At 45.2% G+C, this 14,973-nt stretch overlaps 1 protein-coding gene and 1 pseudogene across 1 annotated transcript in view; both read right to left on the bottom strand.

The window, feature by feature from the left end:
- The window catches only part of MID1 (midline 1), a 262,002-nt gene that overhangs the window by 187,337 nt on the left and 59,692 nt on the right, over positions 1–14,973 (bottom strand). The window lies entirely within an intron of this gene.
- Positions 2,365–2,484, bottom strand: LOC136646192 (5S ribosomal RNA; annotated as a pseudogene).

Below are 14,973 nucleotides of genomic sequence, written 5' to 3'. Positions count from 1 at the left end.
CCACAAAAGGTGTATCACAAGATGCTAGTTGGGTAAACTCTTGCTAATTGGGTAAGAGGCACTTTTTCAAGTGGGTGCCCCTCTTTTATTTAGCAGGAGGGAGTAACTGGCCCTCCTCACTCCAGCAGTGTCTTTTCTAGTGACTGTCTGCTGGTGTTTTGCATCTTTTAGATTGTGAGCCCTTTTGGGACAGGGAGCCATTAGTTATTTGATTTTTCTCTGTAAACCACTTTGTGAACTTTTGTTGAAAAGTGGTATATAAATACTGTTGTTGTTAATAATAATAATAATAATAATAATAATAATAATAATAATAATAATAATAATAGCGTCACATCAGGAATTTGGTATTCGGGTTCATCATACACCACAAGGCAGCTAGCAAGCAAAGAAAAAGAACTGCTGGCTTGATATCCATTGCAATGTGGCATTCCTGCTGCAAATGGGTGGAAGGTTTCATGCAGGCTTCTCTCCAGCAGGAATCAGATGACATAAGAAGCCAATAGTATGATTCCACAAAGCGGCCCTTTGAACAGCTCACAGGCTGGCTTTCTTCTAGATTCTCCATTCAAACCTCTGAATCTATTTCCCTCCAGGCCACCAGCCTGGCATTTCCTTTTTTAAACTACTTGGTAAATTCTGCCTGGGGGCAGAGCAAAGAAAAGAAGCACAGAAGAGTCTGATACAACTGGGAAATGAGGTGAAGGGGAAAGTCTCAGCTGCTGCCAAGGTAACCATATCTGAAAAATGAGTTCAGGTCCACTCCTAGTCACTCAATAACTTCAAAATAAATAGATTCAACTTGTTATTTAAGATAATCACCCTCAGGGCCAAATTAGAGGTGACCCCAAATATATGTGATTAGATTCTCCTGTGAGGTTTTAAAAAAATTGATAGCGTCTGTGGGATCACTTGAACAAGAGTGGGAGAATGTGAATAAGAATGGGAGTGGGATACTAAGGAGGGATGTTTGATCTTTTTTTTCTTCAGGCTGATTCCCCAATTAAGTTCTCACCCTGAAATGGCATATTTGTTCAAGGAAAATTTGTTTATTGTTATAGGAAAACACCTGGAAATTTCCCCCTGTAAGACAGACAGCAATTTGGTAGGTGGGGGGGGGGCGTGAAATTTTATTTAGAAAAATGATGCACAGCAAAAATCATTAACTCCCCCCGCAGTGCCATGGTCCTGCTCAAATGGGGTCCACGCTCCCACAGTTGCTATTAATTAACAAAGGAAGATCTGAATCATAGACCTCCAATGACATGCCTAGTTTGGTCATCAAATAACGACTTATCTAATGTAACAACATTTATCAGAAAGCTAAACACTGCATGCTGTATAAGAACTAAGATCAAACTGAACATGCTCACAGGATACAATCGAAATAGGTGGCATAGAAAGGAATGGAAAAGAAGACTGTAATCCCCCCTCCCCCCCAAAAAAATTATCAGGAGTTGTGCATGGAAAAGATATATGTGGCACAAAGTATGACCCATCTTGTTTGCAGAGTATGCTGGTAGTACAGTATCTAATCTAAGTATTACTAATCAGTAATGACTAACTTAGTAACTTAGTACTTAGTAACTTAATTACTAACTTAGTAATTACTAAGAATACTAATCAGTATTCATCTAATCACTTATACTAAACTGTCAGAATGGAATTGAATCTGACACCTGGCACAGAGCAATGAATCTGGTTCATCAGGCTGCTGCTCTAAAACCTGTCTCTCTGTGCCTTGCTTGTCTTTTGGACTGGAGCACCAGAATGGAAATCAGAGAGAAAACTTCCAACATGACTGTACTGTATCATTCAGCAAACTCATCCATTCCCAATATTTGTTCGTGAATAAACACAGTGTGACTCTCACAGGCAACCCAATCCTGAGCTGCCCGGAGTGCAGGGTTGCTGCAGCATCCAACACACCCCAGGCAGCCACCACCTCCACCACCTCCTCAGGAGAAGACTACTTCTGTCCCTTTCCCCTGAGTAAGGGAAGTAACCCCACAATGGGACTACTTGATTCTGTGGCGGCTCATGAACCGGTGCAGAATCAGAATCCCATGTCAGAGTGTATGATCCCACACGGCGCTTAGGATCCAGTGGAGCCGAGCCTCACTGGTCTCGCCCCCTCCTGCCCCTCTCCCTTACCTGCCATGTTGCCTCCCCGCCCTCTCCCCACCTTTCCCTGCCTCCCCCCACCCTCACTCCATGACAGTCCAGGCGACTGCCGGGTGGCAGAATGCGAGCCCAGTGCCGAAGCTGGTTCAGCATGGGCTCATGCTGGGCTAGCTCCTGCGATGGGCCCAGGGTAAGGGCTTGGTTGGTTGGCAACCTTCAGTCTAGAAAGACTATGGTATAAGCCTACAGCACCCGGTATTCCCAGGCAGTCTCCCATCCAACTACTAACCAGGCCTGACTCTGCTTAGCTTCCGAGATCAGACGAGATCGGGTATGTGCAGGGTAACAGTTACTGCAGCATGGGCTAGCTCCTGCGATGGTCCCATGGTAACGGCTTGCAAACGTGCCTTATGGCACTGTTCAAGATCAGGCCCTGAATCATGCTTCTGTGTATTCTCCAATGGGAGTGAAATTCTTCCTCTGCAGAGAGTCAGCAAAAATCTGTGCTCCAGCAAATGTTCTTAGGTTTAAGTTATAAAAATATGAAGCATGCTGCAACGCGTGAGCTGGTTCATGTAAAAAAAAAAAAAAAAAGGCAGGAAAAAGTAATTGGGGGTGGGGGAAGGGAAGCTGGCATGCCCAAGGAGAATATATTTTTTCTGTTTTGCTTGCTCCCAATTAAGCCCCCTTTGATTCTTATCCAATGTGCCTATAACACCTGATTTGCATAGCACTGACTCCCTTCTGTGTTTTTGGATTCACAAGAAAGAACAAGGCAAAGCAACTTAAGGTAATAACTCTAAATGTTTAATAGCAGTTGTAAGTGGTTACCAAACATCCTTGTCTCTAAGAAGAGCAGAGGAGATAATTTGCATTGGAAGTGATTCCAACATAACTCAACATTAAAGGACATCAGACTCTTTGAGGGTTGCCCAAGCAACTGATTATTTTAGCCTAGGGTACTGGCTTGACTCATTTTGCTGCTGGAAATAAGTTTTAAATAATTACAGATCATAGGCAGAGGAAACAGCTAACATAATGCAAGCAATTTACAGCAATTCTCTTGATTATTTAAGTTGCATTTAGTGGAGGAAAGAGTATTAAAAAAATTCTTTTCTGCCAAAGGCTATATAAGGGGAAAAAGTGCATTTCTACAAATGAACTTGTTAGTTTAAAAATCTCAGGTACCTATTTCCACTCTCAAATCTGTTCCAAGAAAAAGTAGTCCTGTTGCACACACACACACACACACACAGGCGTGCCCTGAATTCTGAAACAGAACCCCTACGGTTAAGTAAAACCACGGATAACAGGGGATACCCCCACTCTCCAAAGGTGAGTAGAGTTCCCCTGGAGGGGGTCACATGCAGGGGCCCACAAACCTGATCCACAGTAAACTGAAATCATGGGTACGGGATCCACAGATACGGGGGCCCCTTGCGCGTGTGTGTATATCCAATGCAGCCGCAATGCAGTCCTGAGGAAAGAGAACAAATGTTCCCATGCAATGGGGAGGCCTCCATGACTGTTCTTCCACTGCAGGATGTATTTCAGGACCTGTTGGCACAGTTGGCACCAGTGCTGGAAAGTTGGATAGGACTGGGACCTTAGAACAAGAGAAGACAGTAACATCCTGCACAGACAAATGCTAAGTCTTAGACAAATGCTCACCGTTCTTTTTTATTTGGCACCAAAAAGATTTTTAATGTTCAAGATTCTGCCATCTCTTCTTTGCATCTGCCTAGTTCCCAAACCTACTAACCAAGCCCACTAAGAATGGCCTGTTATAATCTCCCTGGCTGAGAGTGATATGCTACAATGCAAACTTAAGTAAGTAAAACTTTAGCATTCATTTAAAAATTCAAAATTCATAGTTGAAAATCAATTGCACTGAAAAGATTTCAGATAATCTGAAAATGGAGCTATCTGCAGTACAATTAAATGAAACAATACCCAACATAACAAAGCCAGAAATATGTTCAGAATTCATCATCCAGAAAAAATGCAGGCAAGATTGAGGTATTTGCATTTTTTTCTATTAGTAACCATTACCTCAAAAAGACTGCCAGAATCCGCCCCCCCCCCGGATGCGGTGCATGGCCTGTTGGCATGGCTGCATTGCAACTGGAGGAGTTATGTTTGATTGAGTTGTGAGTAGAAGATGGGTTCAGGGTTGGCCCATCCATGTGGCTAATTAAAGCCATTGCATCGGGCAGCAGATTGGGGCGGGTGTGTATCTTGGTCCACCTACTCCTCTCCAGTACTCCTCCTCCTTCTTCCACTGCTTCGATGGGAAAAAGGGGACAGATGCTCAGAGAAGAAAAGTGCTGAACTAGAATGTAGGAGAATGGAATAAGCAGAGGCTGGCCTATCCATTGGGTAAGGGAGGGTAGCATTTGGCATGCTGTCTCAACTGTCAAGAGGTTAGGGGCTGAAACTGGATGCGTGTGCATCAGATCTCTCTTTTCATTTCATCCATGGCTATTATGCTGCCACCCCCTGCTTCCTCCTCACGGCATCATTGAAATAAGCCCCCGTTTATACATAGCCTAATCCTGTGCTTCAATCCTGCTGATGCAGGTGAGCCAAAACGGCTTGCACTGCATCCTGTAGGAGATGCAGTTTGGGAGTTCTGCTCTGGGAAAGGCAGTGGTATTCAAACTGGGGTGTTGCAACACCCCAGCCTGAAGGCCCTTTCCTCTACCCCCTTAAGGGGCGGAGGGAGGAGGCAGTGACGTAATCCCTAGGATCGTGTCGCTAAGGGGGTCTGCAGGGACTGGGATGCACTCACCAGTCCCTGCAGCAGCCTGTCAGGGGTGCGGGGAGCCCTGTGTGAGCGTCTGCAGGACTCCCCATGACTTCAGAAGTGAACGTGGAGCGATCGTGCTCCATTTCCGCAAAACCGGAAATGGAGCACAATCGCTCCACTTTCACTTTCTGCAGGCTGGGGAGTCCTGCAGATGCTGGCGCAGGGCTCCCTGCACCCTGGGAAGGCTGCTGCAGGGACTGGTGAGTGCCTCCCAGCCCCTGCAGCCCCCTGAGTGACACAATCCTGGGGATCGCGTCGCTGCCTTCCCCCCGCCTCCGCAGCCTCCCTCCCCTCCTCTGCAAGGACTTACTGTGGTTTTCAAACTCTCTGAGAGTTTGAAAATCGCAGGGGTAAGGGATTTGTCCCTTTACTCATGGGTAAGTCTGAGAAGGCTCAGACCTGTGCTAGCAAAATTTTTGGCACAGTTTACACATGGACATGAACTGTGGGATCAAATCAGGAAGGGAAATAGAATTTGGCAGTTGCCACTGAGCCCGCCTCCATCCTAAACCAGATCCACTTTTTCCCCACCCCATCATCACCCCATTCTCCTCTCCCCTGCCCCCATCGCTGCCCCATTCCATCTTCCCTCCATCCCATCTTGCCTCCCCTACCAATGTATCTTGGTTGGTGGGTCCTAACAGAACCACTGCCATCTATGGGGCAGCTGATTTTTTCCCAATCACACTCCAGCAGTATGCATAGTACCCTTTGTGACTGCCATAAGGTAGTTGCCACTGGTGGAACACTAGTTCTGCCAGTGATACAGCCCTATATGATTGGGCTGAGAGTATACAGTATACTGGGTTGAAAAGTACTTTATTAATTCCCTTACTGCCACACTGATTTACACAAGACCTTGAAAAAGTTTTTAGACTATAAATCAGTGGGCAGTACTTGGTGATTTTAAGTACAGTTGTACAGTGCCAAGTGTTTTTAATAATAAAATACAATGAGAATGACGCAATCCTTATTACCATGAAGTTCCAGAATCAGCTCTGATTTCCTGTAGCTCTCCTGACACAATTTAAGACCCCACTTTTAGAACAACCTAGGCCAGCGGTTCTCAAACGGTAGATCCAGGACCTACCAGTGGATCATGATCCAATTTTTGGTGGGTTGAGAAATTGACAGGGCAGATTTAGGCTATGTGCAACAAGAGTTAAACAAAACTGCTACTTAGGGAGGAGCACTGCTGCCCAATCACCATTGTGGCCACATCACACCCCTTGGCAATTTATAAATCAGGCAGCAGCCTCTAGGGCCTCTAAAAATTTTGAGAACCCCTGACCTAGACTTTTTAACACCTACTTCCTACTCTCATAATCTTCATGAGCCAGTTACAAAACATCTCTAGTAAACTGCTTTGTGAACTATTTTGGGGTAAAAAGCAGTATATAAATATTCTTTGTCACAATAATTTTTAATAATCTCTGTGGGGCTACATATGGCAAGGGCACATGGAAAGGCACTCTGCACAGTTTTCTAAAGCTATGGAAGACATTGTTACTTGAGCAAGCATTTGTATCTTTATACTTTTAGCATGCTGATCATTTTCTGTGTTTATTTAAAATGACCTTCAGAATATACTGAGGCGTGCATTTAAATAAATCAGCCAAGAGCTAATTTATTGGTTATATATATATATATATATATATATATATATATATATATATATACACACACACACACACACACACACACACACACACACACACACAGTGCAATGGACCATTTGGTCCATGGACTTGGAGAATCTCAGTGAACCTGTTGCACAGCAACAGTCCTATTTATTTTCATTCAGTTCATTAAAAGGGATTTAGGGCCCAATCCAGAGCAGCACGCACCAGCTCAATGCTGGCACATACAGTCACAAACGTGCCATAAGGTAGTAAATGACACTGCTTTTATTAGATTGTGCTAATAAGCATTTATTGGCAATAATAAATCCCATGTGGCCCAACACAAGGCATCCTTAATAGCCAACACAGAGTCAAATAGCCCCATTGCAGGGCTGCTTCCCTTACTCAGGGGAAGGGGACACATGTCTCCTGCTCCTGAGGAGCTGCTGCCAGCTATCTGGTGAGCTGAGGATGCCACAGCAGCCATTTTGGCATGGTGGCAGCCCCACACACCAGGCAGCTCAGGATTGGGCTGTTACTCCCTTGCTTAAGACTGCTTAAGACACATGCAGATACAATTTTTTAAAATGCATACCAAGATGAAGTAATTAGTGTGTGTTTGCATGTCTGCAGTCTTAAGCATGCTTTCATATGGGCATGATCCACTGAAACCAATGGGATGTACAGCAGCAACTGTTACCCTGCATATGCCTGATCTCATCTTAGAAGCTAAGCAGGGTCAGGCCTGGTTAGTACTTGGATGGGAGACTGCCTGGGAATACTGGGTGCTGTAGGCTTATACCATAGTCTTTCAAGACTGAAGGTTGCCAACCATATCCAAGATTGAGTTGCAAAGTAACTTGCAGCATATATTTTTGTAGTATTCCAAGAAGCCACTGAATGCAAAGCACATTTCACATGCAAGTTCTGTAGAAAAGATAAAACAGCACTGGGGACATTAAATGACACTGCTCTTAGTAGGTTGTGCTAATAACCCTTTATTAGCAATAATAAATCCCATTTTCCATAAGCAATATAAATCTCCACTGAAGGATCATCATCCAGAGTGCTTAGATAATGTAACAGCTCAGGGGCAAATGAGATTTTATTGTACATTCAGAATCTGTAATACAACTAATTTGCAAATTGATACATTGAAATATATAAATGTTGCTTCATTTATAAAAATATAAGCCTTGAGCATCCTTGTAAGCTTTATCCCATGTTGCCCAAAGTCTTGTCAAATCACTCCCAACTTGGTGCAAAGAAAACACAGTATCATATATACTTGCCATTCTCATTAGTTGGGAAGTGCTATAAACAAGGGTCAAGTAACACATAATAGAAGAAATTCAGATGTCAAGTACCATTCTGGGTCCTTAACAGGTATCAACACTCTCAGGGAACTCCAGCTCAGATTAATATTTAAACATTTCTCTACATATGAAGGTGACTGAGAGCCCAATCCTATCCTCTCCCCCCCCCCCCGCTTACTGGTGCAGCCATACCAAAAATGAACATTCTGTATCCAGCGAGGGGAGAGGAATTGGGAGGCTTCAACAGGGAGAGGGGATTTAAATCCCTTTACTCCTGCATAAGCCTCTCGACCCGTAATGGATCTCCTCAGATCTGTGCCACTTAGGGAGAGAGACATAAAACAAGGCAGGAAAAGAAGCTAATAAGAAGTTTAATGAATGTAGAAGGGAGGAACCCAAAAGTCTTTAAATTGGACACAAATTTAAATAGGTACACAAATAGGTAACTGCTCCCCCTGCCGGTGGGAATGAACACACACATATTCACACTAATTGTTATTTCACAAATCTAGATTGCATGTTTTTCCCTCGTCCCCCTTCCCTCAGTTGCTTGCAACTCTTGGGCAAATTTTAGACTGTACGAAGCTTACGGCAGGGAGCTGTTCTCTTGCCAGTATTCTGCAGAGCAGTGGTTCCCAATGTGGTAGGTTGCGACCCACTGGTGGGAACCAAAACTGGGCCATTCCCCCTGCCCCAGGTCCCACCCTGCAACTACTTACCTGCAGTCCCAAAGTCCATGTTGGATGTTAAAAAAATAGTATCGCAATAAGAATAAGAGGATACACTTTGCAATTATAACCATGAACAGTACTAGTATTTTTTTTTTTTCAAAAAGATAAAATCCTGGGCAGTGTTAATCATGGGTATGTTTATTATTAAATTTAATGTTGGAATTTAGATGTTCTTTGTGGTGACCCAGTCTCCCTCCTCGCCCATCTGCATCTGTTTTCATAGCAGAATACCCCAGGCAGATACTCATCTGCCCAAACGGCCCGTCCTGACCAAGGAATTAAATTGAATAGAGGTTAAAAGAGAAGATGTTTCAGACCTAATTTACAAATTAAAGTTCAATAAGTCACCAGGCCCAAATGGCTTTCACCTAAGATGACAGTGTCAACCCAATGTGCGGCAGCAGTGAAGAAGGCTAATTCCAAACTTGGGGTCATTAGAAAAGGCATTGAGAATAAGGTGGCTAATATTACAATGCCATTGTACAAATCAATGGTAAGGCCACACCTGGAGTTTTGTGTCCAGTTCTAGTATTTTTTGTATTGGCAACCTTCAGTCTCGAAAGACTATGGTATCGCGCTCTGAAAGGTGGTTCTGGCACAGCGTCTAGTGTGGCTGAAAAGGCCAATCCGGGAGTGACAATCCCTTCCACACCGGGAGCAAGTGCAGTCTGTCCCTGGTCTGTCTCCCTGGCTATGGGCCTTCCTTCTTTGCCTCTTAGCCTCAGACTGTTGGCAAAGTGTCTCTTCAAACTGGGAAAGGCCATGCTGCACAGCCTGCCTCCAAGCGGGCCGCTCAGAGGCCAGGGTTTCCCACTTGTTGAGGTCCATCCCTAAGGCCTTCAGATCCCTCTTGCAGATGTCCTTGTATCGCAGCTGTGGTCTACCTGTAGGGCGCTTTCCTTGCACGAGTTCTCCATAGAGGAGATCCTTTGGGATCCGGCCATCATCCATTCTCACGACATGACCAAGCCAACGCAGGCGTCTCTGTTTCAGCAGTGAATACATGCTAGGGATTCCAGCACGTTCCAGGACTGTGTTGTTTGGAACTTTGTCCTGCCAGGTGATGCCGAGGATGCGTCGGAGGCAGCGCATGTGGAAAGCGCTCAGTTTCCTCTCCTGTTGTGGGCGAAGAGTCCATGACTCGCTGCAGTACAGAAGTGTACTCAGGACGCAAGCTCTGTAGACCTGGATCTTGGTATGTTCCGTCAGCTTCTTGTTGGACCAGACTCTCTTTGTGAGTCTGGAAAACGTGGTAGCTGCTTTACCGATGCGCCTGTTTAGCTCGGCATCGAGAGAATGAGTGTCGGAGATCGTTGAGCCAAGGTACACAAAGTCATGGACAACCTCCAGTTCATGCTCAGAGATTGTAATGCAGGGAGGTGAGTCCACATCCTGAACCATGACCTGTGTTTTCTTCAGGCTGATTGTCAGTCCAAAATCTTGGCAGGCCTTGCTAAAACGATCCATGAGCTGCTGGAGATCTTTGGCAGAGTGGGTAGTGACAGCTGCATCGTCGGCAAAGAGGAAGTCACGCAGACATTTCAGCTGGACTTTGGATTTTGCTCTCAGTCTGGAGAGGTTGAAGAGCTTTCCGTCTGATCTGGTCCGGAGATAGATGCCTTCTGTTGCAGTTCCAAAGGCCTGCTTCAGCAGGACAGCGAAGAAAATCCCAAACAAGGTTGGTGCAAGAACACAGCCCTGCTTCACTCCGCTTCGGATGTCAAAAGGGTCTGATGTGGAGCCATCGAAGACAACAGTGCCCTTCATGTCCTTGTGGAAGGATCTGATGATGCTGAGGAGCCTGGGTGGACATCCAATCTTGGGGAGAATCTTGAAGAGGCCGTCTCTGCTGACCAGGTCGAAAGCCTTTGTGAGATCTATGAAGGCTATAAAGAGTGGCTGTCGTTGTTCCCTGCATTTCTCCTGCAGTTGTCTAAGGGAGAATACCATATCAGTGGTGGACCTGTTGGCTCGGAATCCACACTGCGAATCTGGATAGACGCTCTCTGCAAGTACCTGGAGCCTCTTTAGTACAACTCGGGCAAACAGCTTTCCTACAACGCTAAGGAGAGAGATGCCGCGGTAGTTGTTGCAGTCACCCCTGTCACCTTTGTTCTTGTACAGCGTGATGATGTTTGCATCCCTCATGTCTTGAGGTACTCCACCTTCTCTCCAGCAGAGACAGAGGATTTCATGCAGCTCAGTGACGATGATCTCTTTGCAGCATTTTAGGACTTCAGCAGGGATGCTGTCTTTTCCAGGTGCCTTGCCAAAGGCAAGGGAGTCCAGGGCCACGTGAAGTTCTTCTAGGGTTGGTTCACTGTCAAGCTCTTCCAGCACAGGCAGGCACTCAATGTTGTTCAGTGCTTCTTCGGTGACTACATTTTCTCTGGAATATAGCTCAGAGTAGTGCTGCACCCAGCGTTCCATCTGCTGCGCCCGATCCTGGATGACCTCGCCTGTGGCAGACTTCAGAGGGGCAATTTTCTAGTAGTTCTAGAAGTAGTTCTAGTAGTTCTAGTTCTAGTTCTAGTAGTTCTAGTAGTTCTAGTAGTTCTAGTAGTAGTTCCAGTTCTAGTAGCCACATCCCAAAAAGAAATGGAAAAGGTGCAAAAGAGAGCAACCAAAATGATTACCTTCCTTCTGAGGAAAGGTTACAGCGTTTGGGCCTCTTCAGCCTAGAAAAGAGGCGCTTGAGGGGGGACATGATTGAAACATACAAAATTATGCAGGGGATGGGTAGAGTGGATAGAGGGACACTCTCTTCCCTCTCACATAACTCCATAACCAGGGGACATCCACTAAAATTGAGTGTTGGGAGAGTTAGGACAGACAAAAGAAAATATTTCTTTACTCAGCATGTAGTTGGTCTATAGAACTCCTTGCCACAGGATGTGGTGATGGCATCTGGCCTAGATGCCTTTAAAAGAGGATTGGGCAAATTTCTGAAGGAAAAGTCCATCACGGGTTACAAGCCATGATATCTGTGTGCAACCTCCTGAATTTAGGGTTACCTCAGAATGTCAGGTGCTAGGGATGGCACTGGGATGCGTGTCTCTTGTTGTCTTGTGTGTTCCCTGTGGCATTTGGTGGGCCACTGTGAGATACAGGAAACTGGATGAGATGGGCCTATGGCCTGATCCAGTGGGACTGTTCTTATGTTCTTTTTACTTACTTTCTACTTCCTCTTCCTTCACTGGTTTCCAACATATCAACCCAATGCAAAGAGCTGTACCTTTGCCCTCATATTCTCATGTGAACTGACTAGATCAGTATATCTCAACCAGTGGTATGGGTACTACCAATGGTACAAGGTGGTGCCTGGTGGTACATGAGGAACCCCTGGACATCTGCTGCCTGGCAGCAAGACAAGCAATGTGATGTGACAAGCTTGGTGGCAGCGCTCCAAAGCTTGCTCTTTTCACGCACTCTTAAAAACCCACCTGTCCACCCTGAGCCTCTTACTGGCGTTTATCACATCACATCTGGCCTCCCAACCCAGACGTAACTGGCAATGACATCATCACCAATTACGTCCGATGGTACTTCCAATAGGTGGATCGTGCAAAGTGGTACAGTGGGAGATAAATGCTGAGAAATGCTGGACTAGATCATACCCTATATTTTTCTTTCTGATTTGTGTTTGAGAGAATAAAGGGCACAATCCTAGTCAGCTTCTGCACTGGCAGAGTGTATGCTGTGCTGGTGCAAGCCATTGCAAAAGTGTTGTAAAGCACTTTGCAACATCATAGCAGTTTGGCGCACTGACCCGCCGGTGCCAGCAGAACAGTAAGGGTGTGCCAGATGTGGTAAGTTCCTGCCGGACAGTGCAGAAGCAGGGAGAGGGTGAGGTGGGAGAGGTATGGTGCAGAAGGAGAGCGGAGATGGGGTGGTTAGATTGGGCCCAGGAGGGGGGTGAATTGGTGCTGCCAGCACACACTGCATCCCATCACTCTTCCAAAACCTGATTCGTCAACACAGACTTTTAGCAGTTATTAGCTGGCATGGGCCCGAGTAGACCCATTGCAAAGGCTGGGACTTATCCCAGGGCAAGGGAATAAATGCCCCCTTGCCTTGAGAAGCCTTTCTGCCTGCTAAATTCCCCCACAGGATGCAGCACAAGCCAAGCCAAGCCAATGCCACTGCACTGGCATGGGGCAATTTTCATAGGACTGGACTGCCTGTGGTGGTGATTTGATTTTTTGTTTCACGTTACATTTTTTATTTCATGAAGGATCATCTACCCAAAATGTTTTGACATTTGGGCCATTTTGCACAGTGTTATAATTTTTTTTCCTTTATAATATGAGCCTTTTTTATTGCTATGAGTTATCTTGATTTAAATTTCATTCATCACATGAATGATGACTATTTGGGAACAATAATTTTTAGGTTTACATTCTGAATTAAATAGTATAATATTAAGGCATACAACTTCAGGCCAGTCCCTTAAGAGCCTTCATCAGACTTGGGGAGGCTGAATTTATATGACAAGAAAATTACTCTGCTACTTTAAGTCACTATTATCCAATAAAGTAGGCAAAGCAGGAAGAAGAGGAAGAGGAAGTCAAATGTATCAGGGATTTCTCCCCCATAGATTATATTTTGAAAAGCATTAGGGAATGCATTCTCATTATGATCCTAAATAAAACAACAAATTATTGTCTCTCCAGAATGCTTTTCAAAATAAAAGCTCAGTAGATGAATTAACAATGAAAAACAAAGGCTACATACAATACATGCAGTGATATTAATGCATACTAATTCAGACAGGCTGAGGTGTCTCTCTGCATGTTCAGAATATAGCTTCCATGAATCTGGGATTATGGATAAGGTTTCCAGACAAGTATGATCATCATAACATAAAAGAAAAGACAAGTACAGATGGACCCACTTTTGCGGGTTCAGAACCAGCGGATTTGACTCAGAGTGGGTTCTGAAGCTGCACTGCAGGGCCTCACTGGACCTCCTGGACATGACAGGAAGTACCTTCCAGTTGTATCCAGAAGGCTTTCTGAGGCCCTGGGAGGCCTCAGAACATCTCCAAATGCAACCAGAAGGCACCTCTAATCACGGCTGGAGGTCCTATTGGACCCCATCCAGGGATTCCATTATCTGCAAGTTTTGATATCCACAGGCGATCTGCAACAAACCCCTACCCCACGGATACTGAGGTCCACCTGTACACCTTTCCTTCTATACATACCTAATCCATTCCTGAAAACAGGCATAGTGAAAATCTGGATACCAAGTACAATTATTATATTTATTTCAATGGGAAATATTCTACTTCATTCCAAAGTCATTTCAGAGTTCACACCAAATCCACCCTAATTGCTGAATAGCATTAGGAAAAAGTTGTGTGGCTAAGGGCGCAATCCTAACCTGTGCTGAGCAGGCAAGCCAGGGCCCTTAAGCCTTAAGGGGCAGGGAGGGGGAGAAGGCAGAGACGCAATCCCCGGATCATGCCTCTGATCAGGGCGCAGGGGTGCGCTTCCACTCACCCCCACCTGCAGCAGTCTCCCGAGGGGTCAGAGGAGACCAGCGCCAGCCTCAGAGAGCCTCAAACTCCCAGAGAGTTTGAGAACCGCTGTCCTAAAGGCTTCTTAGCCTAGGCTTCCCCTAAAGCCTGCAGGACCACACCCAAGAAAGAAGGTGTTCTGGACCTCTGTCCTACCAGGGGGAGAAATCCAAAATTTGGTCCAACCTCCTGAAACTCCTTCTTGGGCATGAGAGGTAAATTTGTCCCCTTCTTGGTCTCCAAAGCAAAAAATAAACGGGAGGTGTATCCACTGGGTAAAATGAGGTAGACCTTGCCTCCGTGAGAAACTTGTTCCTTCCCCCCCCCCCCGACTATTCCAGACCTTATATTGAAAATCTTGGTATAGATAGAGATGGTCTTAATATTTCTGGGTGACCTTAGATCAGTCACTATCTCTCAACCTAACCTAGCTCACAGGGTTGTTGTGAAGACAAAAGGAAGGAAGGAACCATATATACCACCCTGAGTTCCTTGGAGGAAGGGCAATATAAAATGGTGAAAAATAAATTATTATTATTATTAACAGTATTTATATACCGCTTTTCAACGAAAAGTTCACAAAGCGGTTTACAGAGAAAATCAAACAAACAACTCATGGCTCCCTGTCCCAAAAGGGCTCACAATCTAAAAGGATGCAAAAAAACACCAGCAGACAGCCACTAGAAAAGACAGTGCTGGGGTGAGAAGGGCTAGTTACTCTCCCCCCACTAAATAAAAGAAGAGCGCCCACTTGTCTCTTACCCAGTTAGCAGGGGTTTGTGTACTATAAATAAGGTAAAATCTGTATAGCAAAAGTAGTCATAAAGAGGGAAGAGTGTATACAGGTTAG

Source organism: Tiliqua scincoides, chromosome 3, assembly GCF_035046505.1.
Source record: "Tiliqua scincoides isolate rTilSci1 chromosome 3, rTilSci1.hap2, whole genome shotgun sequence".
Lineage (NCBI taxonomy): Eukaryota > Metazoa > Chordata > Lepidosauria > Squamata > Scincidae > Tiliqua > Tiliqua scincoides.
The sequence above is the reverse complement of the archived record's forward strand: the minus strand, read 5'-3'. Positions and strand labels throughout refer to the sequence as shown.